We start from the raw sequence: 27,267 nt of genomic DNA on the forward strand, positions 1-27,267 counted from the left end.
CATGTGAATGACCAGTGATGAATCCAGACCACAGGTGTTAACAAGGGGCATTGTCTGGAAAGGAAGGAGAAGCTTGATCATATAGGAACTTCTAGCTCATATTCAGGCCCTGGATTTTATCTCAAGAATCAATGGGAGCCACTGAGGAGTTTCAAGGAAGTTGTTTCCTCTGCTTCTAATGCCCTCCCCACCCAACCCCCACCACTTCTCATCTAATCCACTCAACACCCTCTTTCTCTTTGGAGTCAGATTGAACTCTGTGGAATCTTCCCAGGGAGATATAGCTACTTCTTCTCCAACTTTATATATTTATATAAATATTTATATTTTATTTATAATATAAATATATATAAATATATTATATATATATATATATATTTTTTTCCCCCTGAACACATTTATTTTATATCTATTCACTTTCATCCCTTTCCTAAACTTAACACCTAAAAATCTTGGGGGCAGGGCCTGGTCTTTTCATCTCACTGACTTCCAAAATTCTTGGCTCTTAGCAGTTGCTCTGTAAATGTGGCAAGAAGAATCAGCAGAAGGAAAGGAGCCTTGGGAGGATCCAATCTAGAAGGAAGTGTAGCCACTGATGCCTCCTGATGGTCTGGGCCTTTACAACTGAGAACATTTGTTTTTGAGGAATCTCAGAATGATCTCATCCAGAGATGACACTTTGCCCAGAAACTTAGGCACGAGATCTTGCCACCACCCTTCCCTCTGAGTAACTCAGGCCAGCTAGGGCTTTACCTGTCTTTTCTAATTTTCTGAACCAATTGCCACCATTGGGAGTACCTGTCTAGGCTCCCGCTTCAACCTAGACTGGCTCAGGTGGAGGCAGCACCATGGCTTTGGAAGTAAACGGACCTGAAGTCATACCTTAGCTCTGCCATTTACTGAGTTTGCATGGTGGGTGGAATGCTAAGGTGACCAGCTAGCTCTCTCTTTCACCCTGTTCAATCTTCCTGCCTCCCCCACCCCAAGTATGGGTGGCACCTGTGAATATGATAGGCTACACTCCTGTGGTTAGGTTACTAACCAGTTGACTTTGAGTTAACCAAATGGGAGATTATCCTGGAGGGGACTGACTGGCCTGGGAGCAAATAACCAACTTATAAATTAACTAATGGAGTCATATGGCAAGGGAGTATATGACCTCTACTGGCTGACATGAATTCTGCCAATAACCAGTGAGCTTGGATGAGGACTGCAAACCTCAGGTAAGAATCGCAACCCTGGCTGACACCTTGATTTTAGCTTGGGGAAAGCTGAGCAGAGGACCCAGCTAACGTCATACCTGGACTCCTGATCCCTAAGAGCTTTGAGATGATACAATTGTGTTGCTTTAACCTGCCAAGATTGTGGTAATTTTTTCTGCAGCAAGGACATGTCAATGGAATGCTAACATGCTGTGTGATTGTCTGACTTCAGACAGTTACCTACCTTCTCTGAACCTCATTTTCATCATCCGTGAACTGAGCATGATAATCTTCTCTGAACCTCATTTTCATCATCTGTGAACTGAGCGTGATAATCTTATCCCCTCATGAACTGTTGTTGAAATCAATTGAGGTAATATATCCAGAGTACCTAGTATCCTCAACATAGATTTATTACCCCCTCTGTGCAAATGTCTTTTTTGGAACATTCTGTCCTGGTTGCCCCTTCAAGAGTGGCCCAGGGATTCAAGCTTTAGTAGATGTCGCTTGCCAGGCAGCCCATCCTCAGGCCAGCGTTCTGATGAAAATTCCTATTGTAATGCATAACCATGAGGAGTCCAGAATGAAATTGCTTTGGGAGCCTTTGTGTGATTAACATTTTAGCTGTTTATGGAGTCTTGGCCCTATCATTTCCTGTTTTAAAAAATTAATGTGCTGGTTTATTATTAAAAACCAAGGGGGGGGGGGCGGAGTTCAGTTGGTGCACAGAGAAATAGTTCTAGATGATCCAAATAAAAGTGTCTGAGTAGGGAGAATATTTGGAAGACCCCTTTTTTTATTCAGATGGTCTTTTAATCCCAGCAATTATTTCTTTTGATGTCACTCCCCCTCTACCCCAGCTCCTTGACTTCTGTCATCCTGCCCTTACATTTGAGTGGGATAAAAGGCATTTGAGTCAAGAGCATCATGACTTTTTAATAATGCCAATGGTGTGTATATAGTATTGTGCAACCCATTGCATCCGAGGGTATTCGAGTCAGAACGGACTTTGCAGGCCACATAGCTTGCCTCTTTCATTTTATAGGTAAGAAAAAATGAGGTTTGGAGGTTTAATTGCCCAAGGAGACACAGCTAAGTAGTGACTCAGTTTTCTCTGAAGATCTCCTGACATGCTTTCCTCAAGTAATCTGAATCGATTACTTTTGTATGTTTCAAAGTTTAAAGCCTGACGTGGTGATCTAAGGACCACATCTCACTTCTTTCGGGTATGATTCAGTGCATACATCATCGTGGACCCCAATGATCTGTAAGACCACCACCATCTGAGCTCCCACAGGAAATAGAAGGCTTTCTTATAGCCAGATAGAAAGACCCAGTTCAATCAGAAGGGAAGATTTAGGTTGGATTTAAGGAACAGAAATAATTCAGTTGCCAGTACTAACTCTCAGGTGGGACTGAGAAATGTTCTTTGGGGATCATCAATGGGACTGGAGATTTATGTATCCATCAGAGGGATTTAGTCATTAGCTACCTGGCTGTACTCTTTGTCCTCTATTATCCCAATGTATTTCTGATGATGTATTTATTTATTAGAACAGGCTAGTCTTCCTTTTTCCAAGAGGAAGAAAGAAACTCTGTTCTAGAGCCCAGTCAACCTGAGATTGTAGTAAAGATTGATGAAGCATTTACTGTGTTTGCAGGAATATTAGCATAGTAGACCTGAGACCTCCATCCTTAGGAAGTCTTCTTTGCAACAGTGGCCTTGGCTGGCATCCGGGAACTTGAATGCCAAATAGTTCCTTACACTGATCCGAAGTGGCCCCTAACTGATAAGAGTGACTCACTGTGCTTAAACTGTTTGTACAAATGGTATCATTCATGCTGAATCCCTGCTGTCCTTCTGGAATTCTGGAACATTGGTATGTGCCAGGCAATGGGTGCTTATGTGCCCATTCCCAATAAAAACTTAGGTCATGGTTTCCAGTGAGCTTCTACTGGAGGCAATATTTCACATGTGCTGCAGCAACCCATTGCTGAGGGAATTAAGTGTGTCCTGTGTGGCTGCCACAGGATATGCCCCTTGGAAGCTTGCATTTGGTTTCCTTTGGATTTTGTTCTACGTGCCTTTACCTTTGTTGATTTTGCTTTACATCCTTTTCACTACAGTAAATCTTGGCTGTGAGTACAACTGTATACCAAGTCCTGTAATTCCTCCTAGCAAGTCACTGAGCCTGGGGCTGGTCGTGACACTTCTTCACTTCCTTAGGGAGAATATATTTATTTTACTTTATTTTATTTCATTTCATTTTTTTGGAGGCTTCCCTAACACCACTGAAGCAGCAGGCTCTATCTTTAAGGAGCTCAAGTTCAAGAATCAATATGAAGAAAGACAGTCCACTCTGAAATACTCAAATGTAACATTACACCTCTTTTATACCCATTGTTTCCTTCTGATTTGTCCATCTGCCCCTCTCTAGATCACATGTGTTTTTCTTTTTTTTTTTTTCAACGTTTATTTATTTTTGGGACAGAGAGAGACAGAGCATGAACGGGGGAGGGGCAGAGAGAGAGGGAGACACAGAATAGGAAACAGGCTCCAGGCTCTGAGCCATCAGCCCAGAGCCCGACGCGGGGCTCGAACTCATGGACCGCGAGATCGTGACCTGGCTGAAGTCGGACGCTTAACCGACTGTGCCACCCAGGCGCCCCAGTGTGTTTTTCTTTTTAATTTCTTACTTTGTGTTTTCCTTCCTGTTTTTTTCCCAGTGGTTCCGTTTGTCTTATCTTCCGTCTTGGGCTATGGATTTCATGATGCCAAAGACTCTATGAACAGCAGATTTAGCAGAAAACAAAAATATTAGTGTATAGAGACTCTATTTTTATGCTCAGAAATTTTATTATTTTTCTTCTAATTAAAGGAAATCACTTAATATTTTTTATCCCCTAGTTTTCTAATTAATAAATGGGGGCAGTGTTACCTGTCTACCTCGCAAAGTTACAGAAGGGATCAAATGAGATGATTTTTAGGTAAGTATTTCAAAAATTTGAGCCTTGTAGTTGTTGAACCTTATTATTCTTCTGGAACAATCCCAGGTGGATTACATGAGAAATGCATGCTCTTGAGATGTGGGCATTCTGTCTCTTTCTTCATAAAATGACACACAAGAGCATATAAAGATTCTCAATGAGAAAGGACCATAGAAATAGTTAGCCCTGAGTAAAAGAACATTAAAAAAAGGTTTTGATTACTGACTGCAAGTATTCAAAGGATAGCCATGAAGAAAAAACAAGAGAACAATTCAGTATGACTTCACAAGATAGAAGCAAGACAAAAAAAAAAAAAAAAAAAAAAAGAGGAAAGACCTGGCTGAGGTGTGGGGTAAGGATTAGCAGGAGAAACTGGTCATTGGAACTGTTCAAGATCAGGCTGAACCACAACATCTTGCATGTTGCACAAGGAATTAAACACCAGATTTATGAATCAACTTCTTTTGTGAACCATCCCCACAATTTTTTTGCTGCAACGTTCTCTGTACTATTATTTGAATCTTTAAATAATTCATTCGTGTTTTAGATAAATTTATTTTAAAACTATATTCTGCACATTTGATATCTGATATTTTATAATATTCATTAAAACACGAAAGTAACTATAAAAAACATACATCTGTCAGTAAACCCGAAACTAGATGCCTTCCAAACTTGATACTTCCTGGAAATTGTTAAGCCAAATGGAAGACAAGAACAAATACAAAACTACAACCCTGGGGCCCTGACTTCTATTCCTGTGAATGTTTTGTTCACTTGCCACCAAATCGTTTTTCTTAAAGAAAAAGAGGGTGCTTCGTGTGTGGAGTGGAGAATACCACTCTGCCTCTCTTCATGGGAGATCATAAGGGACTCCTCCACTTCTGTATTTGCCCATTCCTCTCTCACAAACCACCAGGACAATGGGTATAATCTGGGATGTATGGTATCCTACCTTTTCCTCACTCTTGCTGCCCTGGTTTTGCACCTCTCACACAAAGCATTGGCACTTAATTCTTGACTCCTGCTCTATTATCTTGGGGTGCAGGCCAAGACACCCCCCCCCCGCCCCGACCTTTGTCTCATATGCATACTCTATCTGCAGAAGTTACAATCCTGCCCCATGACCATGGTTAATTAGGGCAGAGAAGGGCACCTGGCCCCAGATGGATCAGTTTTCTTCTTGGGGAATTTGGAATTTCAACCTAGAGACAATGTATAGTTTTCTAGGGCTGTTTTTTTTGTTTTGTTTTTGTTTTTAATAAAGTACCACAAACTGAGTGGCCAGTGGGGAGGAGCAGTGAATAGTTTGTTCCAGGGTCTGAGCAAAAAGCAGGAGGAAACTGCATATCCAATGAAGACTAAACAGTGACTAAAATAAAGGAAACTATACTGCAAGCATCTCAAATAGTATAGTCAGCAGAAGCCAATGCCTGAAGCAGCTAACTTTTATTACAGAGGCTGTAGACAGATGTAAAAATTTTATAATACCTGTTGATATCTTAAATATTCCTTAGGTATGTTATATACATTACTTAATGGAGAAATGAGAGCCATGCTTAATAGAGGAGTGCCTGAAAATAGCTTGCTCAGACAGAGGTGCCTGTTCAATTCTTTTTTTTTTTTTTCTTGAGACAGATAAAGAGAGGGAAGGAGAGAGAGAGACCAAGCAAGCATGCGCTAGGGAGGGAAGGAGGGAGAGAATCTTAAGCAGGTTCTGTGCCCAGCACAGAGCCCGGTGATGCCGGGGCTCAATCTCACAACCACGAGATTGTGACCAAAGCCGAGATCAAGAGTCTGATGATTAACCAACTGAGCCATCCAGGTGCCCCCAGAAGTACCTCTTCAAACTGAGGACCAATTTAAGATCTTTGCAGGTCTTAGGTTCTCTTGTTTTTAGAGTCTCAAATCATGTAAAACATATGTTAATAAGAGAAGTGGTACATTTTAACTTATATGTAACTATCATAAGATTTAATTGTCATTGGATAGCTAACAAAATGTTGCATTCTGGAGGTGCCTGGTGGCTTAGTTGATTAAGTGTCAGGCTTTGGTTCAGGTTGTGATCTCATGGTTCCTGGGTTTGAGCCCCACATCAGGCTCTGCTTTGGATCTTCTCCCTCTCTGCCCCTCCCCCCACCTTCTCTCAAAAAGAAATAAACTTTTAAAAATGTTGCATTCTGTAGGTATAAAAATGGAATGTATTAATTCCTATTTTGCAATTTTCTTATTTTAGAGCCAATACATTTTGTTGCATTTTTGTGTGTCACAGGTGGGTTTTGCAAATTTTATAGGTTTAAGCATTGTGTTTTTGGTGCCTAGTGAAAGAAATTGGGTGTGTTTGTATCTCAATGTTTTAAAATTTTTTAGTCAATTTATAATTACATTTTTAACAACTGAAAAACATAATACATAGTACAGTATTTACACTTCTGCAGAATTTGCTTTGAAGAAGTGTCTGGAAGTAAGCCCATGTTTCCACAAGCATGAGAAGTAGTTCTGTATTTAAGAAGCTACTATTAATAGCCTCTGCAACAAAAAAATAAGTTCTCATTTTAAAGAACACTTCATTACAAAGTAAACTAGACAAGCCACATTTCATAATTAGGTGACTTACATAAGCATCAACATATCTGATTCAAACTCAAAATGTGTTTATTTATTTTTTTTTAATTTTTTTTTCAACGTTTATTTATTTTTGGGACAGAGAGAGACAGAGCATGAACGGGCGAGGGGCAGAGAGAGAGGGAGACACAGAATTGGAAACAGGCTCCAGGCTCTGAGCCGTCAGCCCAGAGCCCGATGCGGGGCTCAAACTCACGGACAAAATGTGTTTAGAAGCACAGCATACAGTCAGCCTAGTTATGTAGTTTCTACATTTTTGACATAAAATGAAACAAAATGAACCACTTCCAGGAAACCGAAGTAATAATAAGAAAATGATTAGGTATGGTTACAGATATTACATTTCCTGCTTAAAAATAAAAGGCAATTAAAACTGTTGCCCTTTGCAGACATTTCTACTTTTCCTGAGTTAGGTTTCATCCAAAAGAGTGGGCTCGCTATTTCTCAGAAGGATGTGCTTCCCCAGTTCAGTACAATTGCATAAGATGATGTCTCAGCATTTGTTGGGGTTCCACGCTGGGTCTAGCATTTGTGAGTTCTCTCCCCCCTCAGACCTACTCTACCATTTCTGTTTCATTTAGCTCATGACTGGATAACATCCTGTTATTTTCCAACTGCTTTCTGTCTGACCCTTCAGAAGTGGTAAACTCTTTGAAGGATCATCTCTCAGCTTGTGTCTGAGTTAGGAACAGAACCCCACTTAGTGGAGGAATGGATGGTGTGTGGTTTTTTTTTGTACCAACGCATATTTGCCTTGTCTTTACTGGCTCAGATGGACACCCTGTTCTTTCAAGACTGCTGGCCTGTATTCAAGTTGTCCAAATCAGTACTTCTTGATAATAACTTGAATTAATTATCCTTTGTTCTCAATCTGTCAGTTAATCAGTCAATCTACAAGTATGGCGTGAGCTCCAATTACGTTCACAGTACTATTTTATTGAAGAGCAAACATATGTATATAATTCAGAAACAAGGCACTGAGTTGAATAAACGCAAATTTAGAATCTAAAATTTTGGGACAGATACTAAAAACAATGATATCCTGTGTTGGTGGATTTAAGGTGATGTAAGGTGAGGTGTGTGCTTTTATAGGTAGCTGCATAGGGTAGCATCTTTATAAAAATTGCCAATATTTATCAAAAGCCTTGCAACTTTTCCCAAAAGGCAGCTTGGCACAGTGTTTAGGACCATTTACCTGCACTCAAAGCTCGGTTCCTCTGTGGTGAGACTGTGGGGAATTACTTAATCTTCCTCATCTATAAAATAAGGGTAACAATAGTACCTGCCTGTTATAAAGCCAATATTACTAAAGTAAGGACTGGTGTCCAGCAAACAGTTTGTGCTAAATAACCTTCTAAAATATCTCCAGACACAATATTTGCACTTGTAGAAACTGAGGAAATAATTAGAGATGAGAATAAGAATCTGAGTATAAGTATGAACATTTAAATATATCTTAAATATCAAACTTAATAGAAATGGTTCAATTCATTAAGGCATGTCCACATTACAGAGTATTATACAACCATTAAAAAATTGGGTTTTCAAAGCACATGGAAATGGAAACGTTCTCAGATATAATGTTACGTTTTGAAAGCAGTATGTCAAATTACCGCCACATATTATGATCCTAATGTTGTTAGAAGGTGCATAGGAAAAATTCTAGAAAGAAATGTCAAGATATTAATGGTAATTATCTCAGGGTATTGAAATTAGGAATATTTTTAAAAATATTTTGTTCTTTTTTAAATTTTATTTATTTATTTTTGAGAGAGAGAGAGAGAGAGAGAGAGCAGGGGAGGGGCAGAGAGAGAGAGACAGGGAGAGAGAATCCCAAGCAGGCTCAGTACTATAAGCATGGAGCCCCACTCGGGGCTCGATCTCCCAAACCTGGAGGTCAATACCTGAGTCAAAATCAAGAGTCAGGCACTTTATTGACTGAGCTACCCAGGCGCAACTTTTATATTTTGTTCTTTATCTTTTCCACCATTTCAAAATTTTCCACAAATATGGAGGAAAAAGTTAAAAAAAAAAAAAAAGGTAACACAGGGAAAGGAAAAGACTTATATTACATAACTCCTCCCCCCCCCCACCACCAAGCTGCTGGATAAACATACAAAATTAGAATCTTGAATGTCTTCAAAGAATAGCAATTTTTAAAGCAAGATAGTTTTAGATCTCATTAACTGGAGAGTATCTTTTTAGTAAACAGCATTATGTATGTATACATTTATCCTCCTTTTAAAAAAAGAACCTTAAAGTGGTGGCTCATGTCCTGGCAGAGAGTTGATGAAGCAAAAGCTGACGAGTTTTGGATAAATTCAACAATAACTCAAGTCAGTAGACCAGTAGGAACCAAAGCCAACTTTCAAGGGGGAAGAAAAAACTACAGACTGATGATCTTGGGAGTTGGTAAAGTAATTTGCAAAGACTAAATGTTATTGCAAATCTGACAACTGAAAGTACCAGAACTCACTCCATCATCTACCAGCTAAGTGAGAGAGTCCTCTTACTGGCTTTGGGGTGAGGGGGGATCACGTATTCCATCCTATAAATTCTCTTTCCTGAAGGGGTGAATTATGAGCTCAAATCCCCAAGTTTCTTAATGAAAATGTACCTTCAAATGTTTTGAAAATTTTTCTATTCTCATTTCCTGGCTTGGAAGAAGAAGTATACTTTCATGGTGGTTGTCCAAGGGATATTTACTGCCTAGGCAGTCCTACTTGGATTTTCTTAAAATAATAAGGAAGGGGGGGGAGGGGAGTGCTCCAAACACCTGCAAACCTGTTCACTGAATCAAAGAAGCAGCTTCGTAGCAAGCACAATAATTATCAATTGAGATGACTGAGGTGTATTTCTTTCTCATTTTTATAGTAGCTGTGTGCCTGTAATCCAGGAACCCTAGAGAAAGTTACATAGGCAACTGTTAAGGTTAAGGATATATCCTTTAAATAGGAATTAGGCATAAGATACATGCTCAGCCACTTTTAAAAAGAACGTGGTAATTGTAATTCATTTGAAAGGAAGCATTCTTAATTTATAACCTTTAAAAGAAACTGTCTTTATTATACTGCAGAGTATTCTAAGTGTGTATCATGGCTAATATTTTATGCATACGTTTTTTCAGTTGAAGGCATTTGCCATAATTCAGCTTTAACAAACTCTGTTCTCAGCTGCATGTAACTCAGAGCATGACATATATCTGTTGTCCAGCTATAAATCTATGGTTGTTATTATACTTTTATGAATCTGATTCATGCAGAAAGCATTATCCCTGCAAGTTTAATTAAGGAGTTAGGAATTTCCCCATTTGAATTCCTAGCATTCTGTACACTTTATTGCATCTTCCCCCGTGAGCCCTAAATGAGATATTTGGATTACAGATCCTTAGAAGAATAAAATCCATAAGCTGTAAATCAGGGATGGGTAAGTGGATTTGATCCAGCTTTAGAACTGACTTTGATGGTTCAAATTGCACAGAGTCTCTTAAGGATTGGATCAATCATTAATATCTAACTTTTTAAAGCTGTAATTTTTGTTATTTGTTGGTATCAGGATATTAAGATGCGGTCTTGGTCTCTTGTTGTTTGGTTTCTTATTTCTGGGAAGCCCTCCAGTCTCTTATTTGGGTTGTGCTAAAGCCAGGATTCTGTGACTCAAGATTAATAAGGCAAAATCAGGTATGAAACAGAAGGAAATCTATGTATGATCTATTACATTAGACACTGTTACTTTTAATATAATGAGGTTGTGAATATTTGTGCATATGTGCAGTTGATTTTACAAAAATACATAGAAACTATACGTGTCTAATTTCCATTATATCTTTAGATAGGCTGCATATTTAGACATCGTGAATTCCCACCTCAGTTCCAATTTTTCATTCTGATGCTACAAATACAAGAGAATGATAGTAACTATACCAGCTCTTAGTTAAATACCAGCCCTAATCTAAGGGCTTTACCCATTAAATGCTCATAACTAGCCAGTGAAGTCGTTATTATGATGATCCCTACTTCACAGATGAGAAAACTGAGGCAATGAGAGGTTAAGTAACTTTCCTAAGGTCAAAAAGCCAGTAAATGGAAGAGCTGTAAATATGAGCCCAGGCACGTCTAGCTCTGGAACTCACAGTCTTAAGCATTCTGCTATGCTGCCTGAGCTAATATAGCTCTGTCAGCACACGTTTATTGAGCATTTTAAACCAGTGCCACTCTATCCTATCAGAGAAGAGAAAATGTTGAAGACTATGTCCTTGACCCCAAGAAGCTTGCAGTCAGGTGAGGAGACAAGAAGTACACTCAGCGAAAATTACGGAGGAGTATATGTCATGTTAATAACATTTATTGGATGATTACTCTGTGTCAGCTGCCATGCTAATAACTAAATCCGTGTAACCACAGAAGGCACTATTTTTATCTCAGTTTTATGAGAGAGGAAACTGGAGGTAAGTAATTGAAGTCACACAGCTAGTAAGTAGCAGAGTTAAGATTTGAGCGTAGGCAGTCTAAGTCCAGAGAATTTGCTCTTAGCCCTTATTTCCCACTGGATGTGAAAATGTCTTTAAATGTATGCAGCATATAGCAGAAAAGTGCAATCAGAGCTTAGGGTAGGAAGGGTGGAGAGTCCAGTTAACCAATTACTTAGCTAGTTAATTTATTCAGTATTATTGGTTATCTTCATTATGTTGAGCCATACTGACATAGTTTTGGCTCTCTGATCTCAGTATGCTCTCTTTTGTGTCCAGATTTCTGCACATTTCCTGCCAAGAATATCCTTCATCCTCCGCCTCCCCTAGCACCAACCTACCCGCCAACCTTATCATCTCTCCTGCCTCTATTGTTGCCCCCCTCCACCATTGGGTGGCTAATTACGGGTCACCCTTGAGGTTTCAGCTAGATTTCCAAAACTCCTTTCTGCCCCTTCAAGATTTCAGGGTGCCTAGTCCCTTATAATCCCACCCCATCATAGCACCTACCACACTGTGGTGTGATTGCAGCTTTTGTTGTCCATCCATCCACATCATGCCTGCTCTACCCCACCTCTCCCGACCAACACTCTCTCACCCACCCCAGTGATAGTCTTGGAGCTTCTTGAATGCCAGAACTGAGTGTTACTTCCTCTATTGAACCGCAAGCTCCCACTACAATGCCTGACACATAATAAATGCTTTTATAAATATTTTTTTGATGACTCACGGAGTTCTATGTGCCAGACACTGTGCCCATAAAACACTTGTCATGTGATAGCACTGAGTGAACATTTGTTTCCATGATCTCATTGAATTCCTAGAATAATCCTCTCAGATATGATTATTTCCATTTTACAGATAAGGGTACTGAGGCTTAAGAACATTAAATAACATTCTCAAGGTCACATGGTTAGCAAATGGGGAGTGGGAAGTAGACATCAGGTGTGTCGGATCCTAACCTGTGCTGCAGATGAACCAGCAGTGGCAATGCAGGTTCTAGAAGGCATGATGTAGTTCTAATAAGGCAAACAGATGAGGCAAAGGAGTCAGAAATCATCTGTGTTTGTGGTTGGTGGGGAGGACAGCAGGTTTTTCACAGGGATGTGATGCACAGGCTAGATTGTGACCAGCCTCTTTCTTCAGGGAGGAATGAGGAGTCTTCTATAACCAGAGGACAAGGTGCCGGAAAACTAGTCAAACATACTTGGATTGGAGTGTCATGAGTAGAGCCAACCTACAACCTCCCTGCAAGGGAGGAACTGGCAGTACTGGAGCAGTGACAAAGGATGTGCCTACCTTATTTCTAAGAGGTTGAGCTTCCTAGGGAAGAGTGGCCTTATCAAACCCTTGGAGGATTGTTAAGTTAGTGTGAAGGCAGGCAGCAAATCACTTGGCAAAGAGAAGGAAATGATCCCCGCTCCATACTTTATGAGAAACAGGAGTCCAAGCCTTTTCTTTTGTTAGCAGCTCTTCCAATCTCCTGCCATACACAGTTGAGCAGAGACCTGAAAGAATGGAAGAGTAAGCACAACATCCTTTAGATACCCCTCTTTCTTCTCAATCTCTTCCTGTGATGCCTGCCATTTTACCTATTATTCATATAAAAATGTTATTGTTATTTATATGCTAGATGCTACATTATATGCTTTCCCTTATATGCATATTTTATTTGGTCCTTCCATGATGAAGGGTGTTATGTCCACTTTCTAGATAAGACAATGGAAGATCAGAGATGCTACGTGACTGGTCCAGTTCCATGGGGTGTAAGTGTCACCTAAGAATTAACCCTTGTGGATCTGACCTCAAAGTCTGTGATCACAACCACTATCACAGAGAATAAAATAATAACTACTAAATAGTGCCTCCTCTGACCCAAGCACTTTACATACATAATGCATAAAAATATAATAAGATATTTGCTCTAATCATTTACTCCATTCTGAAAAAGTAAGATTTGTCTAAAATTCACTTGCTGTCTTCTCTGCAGTAATTTCTTCCCTCTATTTTCCACTGCCTTATTTTCTAATTGCACATTCAGAAGGGATGTGGTATCTTAAGGATTTTCTAAGTTATTAGAAATTCTATTCTATTCTCATTTACAGACTCACATCCATCTATCAGAACAACTTCACAAAAAGCTTTAGAAATAAATGTTTGGTGCCCGTGCACTTTCAGGCCCCTTTTAATGAGAAATGGACAGGCGATTATGCCATTACGTGGTACATCCTATTCCTGGAAGCCATCTTTAGCTGTTCAGGATAATGTATCTCTAACATTGCATCAGACTCTTTGTTCCATAGATGCTATTTTTTAGAGTTTTATGAACAGCAAATGGCTCCTGAGGAGAACATTGTCATTGCTCAATCTGGATTTTCCAGCAGTTTAGGGGTAAGGATGATAAAGTGCCCATAGGGCAGTGCCAATTTGAAAAGGATGATTAACTCCAGATTTTCCATCCTTGGGACGTTGTGAAAGCCTGGATCACGGTCTGATGTGTTCCAGATGATGTGCAAGGATGTACAAACATGCAGGCTTCCATTATGAGGGAGACTAGGGACAAAAGAGTACATTCTTCATTCATTTAATCAACCAACGAATACATAGTGAGTGCCCGCTCTGTATCAGGAACTGTTTGATGCTGAGAATACGGAGTCCCTACCCTCAGGTCATTTACATCCTCTGAGAGAGGACAGGCAGTACATAAATAAGTAAATTACATACTATCAGGAAAAATAAAGCAGGATTAGGCAACAAGGAGTGATATGGGTGTGACATGCTATTATGTGCATGCTTTTATGTAGAAAAGAAAAGGCATCCTTCAGGTTATACTAGCGGAGACCTACAGGAAGTGATGGAACAAGACTTGCAGATATCAGGGAAGAGTGTTCCAGACAACCATGGCAAAGTCCCGGGGATGAGAGTGTGTTTGGTGTAGCAACATGGATGCCCTTGTGGATGAAAAAGAGTGGGTAAGGGGGAGAGTGATAGGGGGCATCAGCAGGAAAATGGAGGTGAGGGACAGAGGAAGGTTGAGGTGTAGACCAGCTAGCTTCATATAAGCCTTGGTGAAGAGTCCGGATTTTATGCTGTATGGATTGAACAGCCACTGCAAGGGTTTGTGCAGAGGAGTGACACGATCCGACTTACCTTTTTGAAGGCTTCCTCTGCCTGCTCTGTGTAGAATACATGCAGGAGCAAAAGTGGAAGCAGGGAAGCCATAGGTTGGAAGCTGTGTTAGTCCAGGCAAGACATGGTGCTGCTTGCAGCAGAATTGTCATGGTAGAGATAGTAAGTAGGGATCAAATTCTGGGTATTTAAAAGGAAGAGCTTATAGGATTTGCTAATAGGTTGAGTGTGAGAGAAATCGAGATTTGTACCTGCATACCTGGAAGAATGGAGGTGGTATTTAGTAAGAAAGGAAAGATTTCAGGACTAACATTATCTCCATTTTGGACGTGTTTGTTGTGAGATGCTTGATCAACATCCATGTAGGGTAACAGGAGGCAGTTAGGTAGTGAGCCTGGAGGTCAGGGACAGGTTTGGGCTCAAGGTTTAAATTTTTTTTAAACGTTTATTCATGTTTTGATAGAGAAAGAGCGTGAATGGGGGAGGGACAGAGAGAGAGGGAGACAGAATCTGACGCAGGCTCCAGGCTCTGAACTGACAGCACAGAGCCCCACACAGGGTTCGAACTCACGGACCGTGAGATCATGACCTGAGCTTAAGTCAGACACTCAACTGACTGAGCCACCCAGGCGCCCCTGGCTCAAGGTTTCAATGTAGGAGTCATGAGCTTGTAATTAATCCATGAGACAAGATGAAATCATCTAGGCAAGAGTTGCCAGGAAAGTCAGTTCTCAACTGGGCTCTTCAAGGGATTCAGTTATGTTATCATTGTGGTGTAAAAATTCCCCACGTGAGTTGCTTTCAGCCCTTCAGAGAGCACAGTGCTTCCCTGCTTTTCCCAAAATAATTTAGTTTAAAATGAGTTAGTTCAAGCTAACTCCAAATTTTTTTTCTAATGTTCTTAGAGACTTAATAGACAGCAGCAAAGCAGATGATATGCTTTATACATCAACAGAACAATTTTGAGCAGTTTTCTTGTTCTACCTGTTACAAAGTAAATCACTGTGGCCCAACCATACTCTAGTGCATGCAAAATAACCATTTCTCCCAAATATCCACCAGTGTCACAAGTGTGTTTCTGGATTCTTCTTGGTGGTAGTGGAAGCTCCCAAGATCCCAAAGCAATTTTGCCTTATGGTCTATGACTTCATCCTAAATATGTTTAGTAAAGCAGAGGCGTGAAAGGAGAGCTGTGGATACTCCAGCTGGGGGTATCCACTAGTATCCTGTACTGGGAAGGCAAGTGAGGGAATGCAGATTAAACCACACTTCTGAAAGTGAATGGTGGCTACATGCCTATTTACCTCTTGTACCACCCAAAGCAAAGATGTTGCAGTGATTGTGAAAGGGAATGGTTGAACTATTTTATACAAGCCCCATAAATGGGATCTAGTATGGCACAGATGAGATTTAGAGTGTTTGATTCAATGGAATAGGGAGATACAGATACATCTAACCCGAAAAAAGAGTTTTGTGTGTTTGCACATGCATACATGTACATGCTCATGACTGTGTTACTTTTTAAACATGTGGGAGCCTCAATTTTTTTCAAGCACAAGGGCAGTGTTGGGTCCCAGCGTCAGAAAGACTGGCTTCCTGACCTGGTTTTCAAGCAGATGGCTAGGTGCAGAAGAACAAGGCAGGAATCCTTGATCAGGACAGAAATGAAAGATGGGAGTCTTGGTGAAAAGGCTGCATATCAGACTAGGCAAAGGACCAATGGCAGGCCAGAGTTAAGTTGACTTAAAGTTTGAGTCAACTTAAATGCTTTTTAATGGTTTCTGATGAAGGATCAAATTGGTCATAGGGCCTGGAGAATAAAGCTGAGTCTGCAGGAGGGGACCAATTGTCTCTGAGTATGGCTGGGAGGAAGGATACGGACTCAGAGAATGAAGCAAGTGCTCGCAGAAGGAATTGGTGTCACTACCTTTTTTTTTCCTCAACGGTAGCTGCTTTTAGCTGTTTGCTCACCTGTGTGTATGGTTCTATCCCTACAGGAAGAGAATCATATTTTTCTTAATGGCACACTAGTTTCCTTGGCATGATTCCAAAATTGCAGTCTCCTAAAACAACAAATTGAGTTACACACTGAGGAAGGCTGGTAGACACTAGAAATTCTATTTGGAAGCTGAGTTATCCAATGCAGTGGTTTCCAGAAGGTTCAAATAATCTTGCAATTATGGTGCCTGAATCCCTTTGGAGGGCCTTCTGTGATATCTTTAACTGTCAGTCACAACATTTAAATGAAGACAGCTGTAATTTGAAAATAGAATACTTAGATGGTAGGTACACAGCAAATATTATGGATTTTTTTCTGTAAGTTCTCTTGCTTAATATTAGCAGGGAGCAGCAGATAAATCATATTTTTTTTCTCTGAACTTGCACCATGTGGCTATTGCTTTAATTTTGACTACAATGCTAATAGCTTGGTAAAATACTTAATTTTACCAGAATTAAATCTTAGTACCTTTTTACCCCCATGATTATAGTACAGTTGTTGCTATTATAATCCTAAATAATTATCAACAATGATTTAATTTTAAACTAAAATATTATGAAATTTAAAATACCCCTCAGTGTACAATTATATTGTGAAAGATATTAAGACAGTGCTCTCTATCAGTAAAGTGTGTCCAGAATGCTGATTTTATTTATTTGTATGAGCTTTCAGATGAAAGAATACATAGGCTATTTCACTGAGAAATTAAAGAACAAATTTAGATAATTATAATTTACTTTCTTTTTTTAATGTTTATTTTTTAGAGGGAGAGAGAGAAAGAGAAAGAGCATGAGGTGGGGAGGGTCAGAAACAGACAGAATCCCTCCAGGTTCTGAGCTGTCAGCACAGAGCCCAACTCGGGGCTCGAACTCATGGACCACGAGATCATGACCTGAGCCAAAGTCAGATGCTTAACTTACTGAGTCTCCGAGGTGCCCTTAATTTAGGTTCTTAAACTTTTTCTTTTACATAATACCCAGATAACTAAGGTCAAAAGGAGGCTTTGATGAAGGATTATCTAAGTGTCTCAGTTTTTAATTTTATTCTGTGAATGTACACATGTAGTCAAAACATCTAATATTTTATGGAAATTTATTAATTCTCAATTAAAAATGACCCTTTTTTATTTTTATTTTCTTTTTTTAAACAATTTTTTAAGTTATTTATTTGTTTTGAAAGAGAAAGAGAGCACAAGTGGGGAGGAGGAGGAGAGAGAGAGAGAGAGAGAGAGAGAGAAAGAAAGAAAGAGAGAAAGAGAATCCCAAGCAAGCTCCACACTGTCAGCATGGATCCTGATGCGGGGCTTGAACTCACAACCCATGAGATCATGACCTGAGCCGAAGTCAAGAGCCTTAACAAACTGAGCCACCCAGGTGCCCCTAAAAATGACGCTTTTTAAAAAATGTATATTTATTTTTGAGAGAGAGAGAGAGAACACAAGGGGGGAGGGGGCAGAGAATCAGAAACAGGCTCTGCACTGACAGCACAGAGCCCAATATGGGACTTGAACCCATGAACCACAAGATCATGACCTGAGCCAAAGTCAGACGCTCAACCAACTGAGCCACCCAGGCACCCCAACAGGACCTTGGAAGAAAACCAATATATTAACATAAGCAAAAAGAAGACAATAAAAATAATCTATGACCTTGCGTTCTAGGGATAGCAACTGTAAGCATGTAGGTATCTAATAGTTGATAGATTTCAGTTTGAAATATCAAAAAAGACCACTCCCAAAAAGTCTCCATACACACACACACACACACACACACACACACACACACACAGAGAGAGAGAGAGAGAGAGAGAGAGAGAGGAATATGACAATACTTGTACAGATTTTTAATAGAGAATGATTTAATTACAAAAATCTGTGTGTCTTCCAGTGCCTGCACCTTGAGTTAAAAGTTTCATTTTAGATTCTGATTTCTGGTATTTTAAATAATTCATTTAAATTCCTTGACTTTTTAATATTTCCCAATTGGCTGTAATTAATCTCAGAAAACTCTAGGACCTCGGGGTAGAACCAGACTTTGAAAGTAATCCAGTTGACTCCTGATTCCCATGCCAGACCTCTTCTTCAAGTATTTCTGCCTGTGTTTTTCAAGCCTGGACTTGATTGCTTCTTTAATGAAAGACTCACTTCCTTTTGGGGATTTTCCATTCTTGAAATAATTTTGACTGCTTGAAAAGATTTCCGTAAGTTGTTTTACAGACTATCTATTTGCTCTGCAGCCCTCAGAAGCTTCTGAGAAAGTTCAGTCCCTCTTCTGTGTGACAGCAGCCCAACCACAAAATTAAACACAGCCGTAAATTGCCCCAGCCTCTCAGCTGCTTTCCCAGTTCCCTCTTCTTTAGCATAAGTGCTACACATTCCCTGAGGCTCCTTTTATATTTCAGTCTTAAAACACCTAACAAGCAGATAGCTTTCCCCCATTATCATAGAAACTTTCAGGTTCACAAAGGAGTATCATTTAAATTAGATACAAATTTGTCATGAAAAATAATTATAGTATTTATTTTTTTGTTGAGAGATAAAATTCAATGAATTGCTATGCCGAAGTTGGGCAGTGTAACATGCAATATTTTTCTTTCAGTTATGTTTTATTGGGCTATTAAAACTCATACTTAATTCAATAAATTGGATTTTCTAAAGGCCTACTTAGATTCATTTGGTATATTTATGGACCACCAACTATTGGGTGTGGGATAATCATGAAATTTTTAGCCCCTTAACTATTCCAGCACATTATTAATGCAATATATAATTTCACAAATTATCTAGTACCAAGATCTAGCTCTTTGAAAACACTGCATTTAAAAGCAAAAAGCTCCAAATCTGCATACTTAATTATACAGCATTATCATTTCTATCCCTAATTCTTTAATCAAAACAGTCATTAGCATTGCAAATAATAAAGGAAATTGGATTATGAAGGAAATAAAGATTAGTGACTCTAAGATCAGATAGCTGGTTTGCAAGTCAGGTTGATACTGGGCTTTATTTTATTATTCAAATAAATAATGTAACTACCTTGTCATAAACCTTTTTAGTTTTAAGGATAAAGCACTAGGTGTTTTTGTTTTCTTTGGTGCAAATTTTGCATGAAATCTGTGGGTAGCTAGAAGTAAAACTGTTCACACATTTTAACAGAATGGCCTATAGCATCACGACTCATCCCAAATTGGGGACAGTGATTTGGGAGGTATCATTTATGAGAATGGTTTTTGCTCCGTTCACTCAAAGGCATATCATTTTAGGTTCCAAGTTTTGAATGGTTATTTGTGTGGCTGGAGTCCCTGGAGTTCAAGTATTTTTATTTTCACTATTCAACCAAAAGCACTGCCTTACAACTAAACACGCATTCCAAGTAATTCAATGAGAAGAAACAGAGCAGTACTTGGTAGAACTATAAATAAAATTAATTAAGGCTCCTACCAAGGCAAAGTCTGGCAAAGAGTCCTGTGTCAGCTCCCACCTCCAAGGCAGTCTTACTCTGTGCCCTGGAGGCTGGAGAGATTCACTGGGCCCGTGTCTGCATAATGCAAAAAGCATCTCTGCTATTTAGACTTCTCGATTGTACATATTAGGTATATAAATATTAATAAAAAATTTCTGCCCTTAAATATTACATGTCACAGTTAATATTCTGTACTCTGTCTGGATATCAGGTTTTCAATATTTGCTGTTAGAACTTTATTAATAAATGTGAGGCTTGTTTTTCCCTTTGTGGGAATTTTATGTGGAGCGCTATGTTCAAACTACTAAGGGGAAAAAATAAAATAGGCCCTTCATTTACTGATGGGAGATAGGAATGTAGCATGTGCCCTACAGTTTTAGCAATATAAGATATTACTGAGATAAATGTTATCTTAGACACAGTGGCTTTCATCTTGTATTTAACATAGCAGAGGAATGTTTTGCTGTGACAAGGGGCCACAGAGGCTCACCGTGTTGAAAAGCTAGAACACCAAGGTATCAGGGATGCCTTAAGAAGAGCGGCCTGCGTTGGTAGGAGACACAAAGGTGGCGGCTCTCAACCCAGCTGCCCATTATAATCCCCTCAGAGCTTTACAAAATACTGATGCCTTGGTCTTCGCCCCAGGGATTCTGATTTGACTGATTTGAGGTAAGGGTTGGGCATTGGAAATTTTTTAAGTTTCTCATGTGATTTTATTTTTTTTATTTTTTTAACGTATTTATTCATTTTTGAGAGACAGAGAGAGACAGAGCATGAACAGGGAAGGGGCAGAGAGAGAGGGAGACACAGTATCCGAAGCAGGATCCAGGCTCTGAGCTGTCAGCACAGAGCCTGATGTGGGGCTTGAACCCATGAACCATGAAATCGTAACAGAGATCATCACCTGAGCTGAAGTGGGATGCTTAACCATCTGAGCCACCCATGTGCCTCTCTCGTGTGATTTTAATGTGCAGACACTATTGAGGACAGTTGTTCTGAAATCACTCCTGACAGAGATTAGAGATCTAATCTGATTCTGTAATTTTAAAATCTAATGTGGTACTATGATTAAATTTTAAAGTATGGTCCCTAAGAGAACTCTAGACCTGCAAAATAACCTGTGCAAAGAGATTCTATGGTCACATAAACTTGGGAAATGTTATGTATCTCATCATTTTCTAGGAGAAACTCAATTTGCCTTGACTTGTTCAAGACTAATGATAAAGACACTTGTTGTACCTAGTGTTTCCCAGAATTTTTAACCAGGATCCTCATTTTTTTTATAACATCCATTATAATCCCATGAAACTAGCATTCTGTAGTCCACATATTGGTTATGCTGCTTTATGTTTTGAATTATTTCTGAACTCTGTGTTTAAAAAAGAAAATTAAAAGAATGTCCACATTAGTTGCATATTTATACACTATACCACAAAATGCATGAAATTCCTATTGGCCACATGGTCTTAGATTGGTAAATACTGTATCTGTGGCTGTTGAATAAAGTGTATGTTGGTGTGACCCTTACTGGAGATACTTCTTACCCGGGGCTATTCCCATTGGACTTGGTATTTACTAATGCAAAGGGCCTGGTATTAAGGTAATCCATCACTCATGCCCTATACCACAATAAGCAGAGAAGGGCTGCGGGAGTCTTGTTGGAAAGTTACCATCTTACTAGTTACTTAATTATTTGAACTGATCCTCTATGCAGCTTCAGTCATGAATTCCCTGTCTTAAAATGCTTTTCCCTGTCTTAAAATGTCAAAAACATTATGGAATGTGTTTCTTGGGCAGGGAAGAAAGCTGGAAGATTTGGATATGTGGAAAAAGTGGAGAATGGAATGATCAGGGTTGTGGAGATATAACCAAGAGAGGGGAGCTTTACTGACAAAGTCAGGCAGAGGGGGGTGGATAAATTGGCCTTACGGCTGGCGAAGGCAATAGACATGTCATTTATCATTTCTCCTTGGGTAGAAACGAAGATGTGACTAGACTACAAACCAAAAAGCAAAGCTACCCTTGCTGTCTGTTCACTTCACATCTCAGGTGTTGTCTCATTTGGTTCCTTGGCCGCATGCCAACCTGGTCTCCTCCTGTGCTCATTTCCTTTCCTTTGCTTCTAGAACTGGTCTCCCTCAGGTTGGCAAAGAGACTCTTCTTGCCTTTACTCTCTCATGGTGGCCTGTGCCCACTTACTTCCATTATGAAGGTTTCTTCTGTTTTATCCTAACTGTATTATCTTTATATTAAAAACATAACTAATAAAACTTTGTATTTACTGTAATATCTTTAAGAGTAAGAATTTTATTGTCTATTCATGTGTCCCCAGATCATGGAAGACACCTAACAGAGTGTCAGCAAATGTTTATTAAACTACATTAATTGACTGATCCCATAACACTTAAAAGACCTATTAGAGAGGTGGAGTCAAGTCCAGGAAGAAACACCACCAAAAGGTATAGTGATTTATATTTCTCATGTACGCTTAAAAAGATCACTCTGATTCTAAAAATGGTGAATATTTATTGTAGAAGATTTTTTAAATAAAGGAAGAAATGAAGAATATAAAAATGATGTATAAACTCACCACCCCAAAATAACCATTTTAAAGTCAGAGTATTTCCTTTCTGATCTTTTTCTATGCATTGGTACAGGTCTGTCTGTCCATCTCCCTATCTATATCTATCTAAAGTATGCTTATAAGAGAATGTGGATTATACTGAAAAAAGTGATTTTTGTACCCTTTTCCATTTAAAGTTATATTCTTTCTTTTTTTTTAATTTTTGTTTTTAATGTTTATTTTTGAGAGAGAGAGAGAGAGAGAGAGAGACAGACAGACAGACAGACAGAACAAGCAAGGGAGGGGCAGAGAGAGAGGGAGATACAAAATCTGAAGCAGGCTCCAGGCTCTGAGCTGTCAGCACAGATACTGATGTGGGGCTTGAACCCACAAACTCTGAGATCATGACCTGAGCTGAAGTTGGATGCTTAACTGACTGAGCCAACCAGGCTCCCCTAAAGTTATATTCTTTCATTTGGCAACTATCTAGAGGGCGTAATACCATGTACCAGGCACTATTTGAAGGTCTAGGGATACACTAGTATCCTGAATGTTTGTCTAAAAAACTCATTTTTAATGACTTACTAATATTTCCTAATTGAGTTTAACCATAATTCATTTGAATTGCTTGTTGTTGTTGTTACCATTTCACACTATTATTAATAATTCTGCAACAAGTACCCTCATTGATTAATCTTTGTGTTCTTCTCTGATCACTCACTTAGGATAGAAGGGAAGTTAGGAGGGTAGCCATCAGATTATACGGCATAAACTGTTCAAAAAATTATTGCGAGATGCTTCTACAAAAGCAAATTATGCAGATAATAATATACAAATATTTCTATAATACTAATAATTATTGGTAATAATTTGTAACCCTGCCCCAGTAGTGTGTCAGAGTAACTATCCTGCCACCCTCACTGGTATTAACTTGTATTTAATTGTTAAATATATTTGTCTGCCTATGGATTGCCTCATATTAGAATCTGTTTATTCCAGTAGGTCTAATGTTCACATTTGAATGTAAATATATAATCTTTGTTTTTCCATTCATTTCTGTTGATATTCACTCATTATTACTATTCAGAAAATACAGACTTTAAAAGAAACTCCTGAAACCTATTTTTAAGGATTTTCTTTTGAGGATCTAAGTTGTATTGTAGCCTACTGCAAAGTCCCAGGGTTTTCAGAATGGTTTCTTGCTAGTTGCTTTCCTTGGTTAACATATTCAGTTCAGGTGCTCACATTTAGCGGAGGTACATTAAACAAGGCAGATGTTCGGTGAAAGTCAAGTGTCCTTCAAAGAGTAATAACAGCATCCCAGGGGCTCCCTTAGAGTGTGAAACCTTCTCTGAGACTCAGCGTAATAATTTGTTGGGAGAATCCTGTTGCATCAGTCTCTTCATGGAAAAAAAAAATCCAGCTTAACCTAGATCAGCATATGGCATTGCTATCCAGTGTGGAATGCTATCTCTGCTTTTAGACATATGAATGGAAAAGGACCAGGTATTGTCATAGAGAACAGTTTTAATCCCAATCACTTATATAAAATTATCAAATTCTGAAGGCAATTATCAACTTATTGAAGGGAAAATACATACAAGGACAAGAAATGCCATTCATCAAGACTTTCTCAGTGTTAATATAGTCTAAATGGAATGGCATTTAGTTTAATTAAAGGAAACTTAAAAAAAAAAAATAACTGGATGTATTCTCCATCTTCGAAGTTCACCATGTCGATGATGCAATAAGAAATTAAGGGGGGGGTCAGCTGGTGTTAAGAGCTAAGTGTCTTTGCTTTTGGCACACAAGGCGGGGCTAGTGGATGGCTCCATGTTTGGAGTGACTCTGAGTCTAGTTTTACAGTTTCTTCTTATTGGGCCTTTTTTTCCCCTCCATAGTTTGTGTCTTTGCTTCCTATGAACACACACACCTTAGAATTTGTATAGCTTGTTTTTTCTGTTGCTTCTGTCATGCAACCCAGAGGTCAAAGAGCAGATCTGCATAGGACAAATTAGGATTTCTCAACCTTGGCACCATTAGATGAATAGTTGTCTGTTGAGTAGGGCTGTCCTGTGCATCATAGTATGTTTAGCAGCATCCGGGGCTTCTGCCCACTAGCACCCACCTCTTTCCTAGTTGTGACAAACAAAAATATTTGCAGACATTGCCAGATGTCCTTTTAGCGGCAAAAGTGTCCCTGGTTGGGAACCATTAGAATGAAGTCGAGTAAATGTAGCCCAGTTTTCATAAGGGATCCTCTACTTCACCTCTTGGCAGAGCACATTCCATTGTCTACCCAACAGTCATAGTGGTCTTCCCTAAAATAAACTCTTGTCCCCTCCCTACTTAAAGCATTCTGATGGCTTCTCTTGGCACTGCAATAAAATCTCAACTCCTTGCAACATTTTTTTAAGACCTTCCATAATCTTGCGCCAGCTCACTCTCTGACCTCATAGGTTACCCCACTTCCTTCCCTCACTCTTCTGCATTTATCCTGGTTGGAGTACCTCAAAGAGGCCTTTTCTGCCCATCTCTGAAAATAGCGCCTCCTTCCTTCCAGCCACACTGTTACATCATCTGTTTTATTGTTCTCTGTAAGTGCTTATTACAGCCTGAGTTTGCTTGGTATCTCTGTTTTATTATTTTATTGTTTTTTTCCCCAAGTACAGTAGAAGATAAACTCTATGGGTGCAAAGGGCATTTCTATTTGTTCACTACTCCCCTTGCCCAATGCCTAGGACAAATCCAATTCTTTATAGGTGCTCAAAAAATATACTGTGAAAAAAAAAAAATAAATGGGTACAAGTAGGCAGAGGTAGAGACTCAGTATGTATATTTTCTCTTTTTCCATATTCAGAGTTGACAATTTAGTAATATTTAAAATATTTCAAAGAGTTAAACCAGTACCGAGAACAATGTAAACATCCTCCTGTATCTATTATCCAGACAATGTGATCTTGAGGTGCAAAGGAGGAAGTGTGCCATTATGAATTTGACAGAATCAGTGTGCATATGTAAACAGTATTTTAAAAATTCATCCTCAAGACTTTTTCCATCTATATAAGCCAACATTTTTGTGTTGAGTACTCAAGTGTGGAATGCTGAAAAGAGTAAAATTCATTTCCCACCATCAAGGGGCTCACAGTCTGATGGGTGCACAGGCACAGAGAAGGAGACCATTAAAGATAATCTGAGGAGTGCTTCAATGTGAAATGAAGCATCAGGGGCTAGGGGAACACTTCAGAGAAACTCTGGAACAGACAGGAGCTGGAGTATATGTGTTGGGAATCAGGAGCTGGAGTATATGTGTTGGGAATCAGGCAAGCCTGACCAGAGTTCTAATTCGCAGAGTACTCTGATGTATTTGGGTAGAGAATCCCTCCCATGATTAGAGAAAGGAAGGCCTCATTAAGTAAGGAGTAGCTTTGGGAATTGGCTGTGCTCCATGGCCCCAGGAGCCTCCAGATTTGGAAGGCCTTTCTTCACTTCTTTTTCTTTCCATTTTGCCTTGATATATGTATAACATCCAGAGTTTCCAACTTCCAAAAAACCTTCTGAACCAGGAAGAAAAGAAATTTGCTTTGGAAGAACAAACATTTGTGTATTGCCATCAACTGCCTTTTCACTGCCACGGCTAGACAAATCTGTACCATCTAATAGTGATATAATACCAATACTCTGCCCTCAGTGACAAGTCTAGTATAAATATGGTGCCCAAATGTTTCCTCTCATTTTTGAGTATGGTTCTATTTACGTGGGAGCAGTGGTGTTTTTTTTTTCAGGTATTTTTTGTAATTCCAGAAAATGTATCTAGGGTCTTGAGGTGTAGGTATGTAATGGGAATCCTATAAGAGTGTATATTTTTAAGTTTATTTATGTATTTTGAGAGCGAGAGAGAGAGAGCATGAGCAGGGGAGGGGCAAAGAGAAAAAGAGGGAAAGAGAGAATCCCAAGTAGGCTCCACACTGCCAGTGCAGCGCCAGATGTGGGGTTCGAACTCACGAACCGTGAGATCATGACCTGAGCCAAAATCAAGAGTCGGTTCTTAACCAACTGAACCACCCAAGCACCCCTCCTTTAAGAGCGTTTTTACAAAATATTTTTGAGAGAAAGTTTATGACATAGTGAATCCCACTTATTAGTTCTTTAGTTGGGTGGTTTGCTCAGTGTGGTTTGATTGATCGGGTTCTTCATGGAACAGCAACCAGGTCAGTGAACAATTCTTGTAGATATTACATCGCAATACGACAGAAGAGCTTAAAAGGCACATGTCTCTCAGATTAATGTCATATATGAGAGGCAATTCATACTCTTCTTGATTTTAGGGGTGAGTGGGAGCTATGTACACTTTCCCCAGTTATGTTTTGCATGTGCTTTCAAGTAGTCAAAGTCATTCGGATATTGTTAATTTGCGAGGACACACAGAGGGTTTCAAATGGGTGGTAGTTGAGAATGTTCTTCTTATTTGAAGATGACTGAGTAATCGTCCTGAGGGTAAGACTCCTTCCTTTCCTCTTATTCTGCTTAAAATTCTAACTATCGAGAGTTGAAGATGAGAGTGATTTGCTCATTACTCTTCAGCTCTTCTCTCTTCCCCCACTTTTTTTTTTCTTTTTTTGTAACTTCTATGTCTCTAGTTGTGTACTGAGATGGCTTTGGTGGCCCTTGCTTGTGTTCCTGTTTGTTGAATTTGTGCAGGATTTTCTCAAACTGCTTTTCTGATACCCTGCCTCCCGCACAAGCAAAATGGTCACATACTCTTGGCAGGGCTCTGGTAGGGAGTCCGCAATGAGGAACTTCTCTTCTTCCTCAAGGATTAACGATACTTA

At 39.3% G+C, this 27,267-nt stretch overlaps 1 long non-coding RNA gene across 6 annotated transcripts in view; it reads left to right on the forward strand.

The window, feature by feature from the left end:
- Positions 1-27,267, forward strand: part of LOC109496181 — a 255,448-nt gene that overhangs the window by 28,465 nt on the left and 199,716 nt on the right. For all 6 annotated transcript variants that reach the window (XR_006592396.1, XR_006592395.1, XR_006592393.1 and 3 more), the window contains exon 3: positions 22,205-22,331. This is a non-coding gene — a long non-coding RNA (uncharacterized LOC109496181). The remainder of the gene's footprint in view (positions 1-22,204; positions 22,332-27,267) is intronic.

Source organism: Felis catus, chromosome F2 (genome assembly GCF_018350175.1).
Source record: "Felis catus isolate Fca126 chromosome F2, F.catus_Fca126_mat1.0, whole genome shotgun sequence".
Taxonomy (NCBI): domain Eukaryota; kingdom Metazoa; phylum Chordata; class Mammalia; order Carnivora; family Felidae; genus Felis; species Felis catus.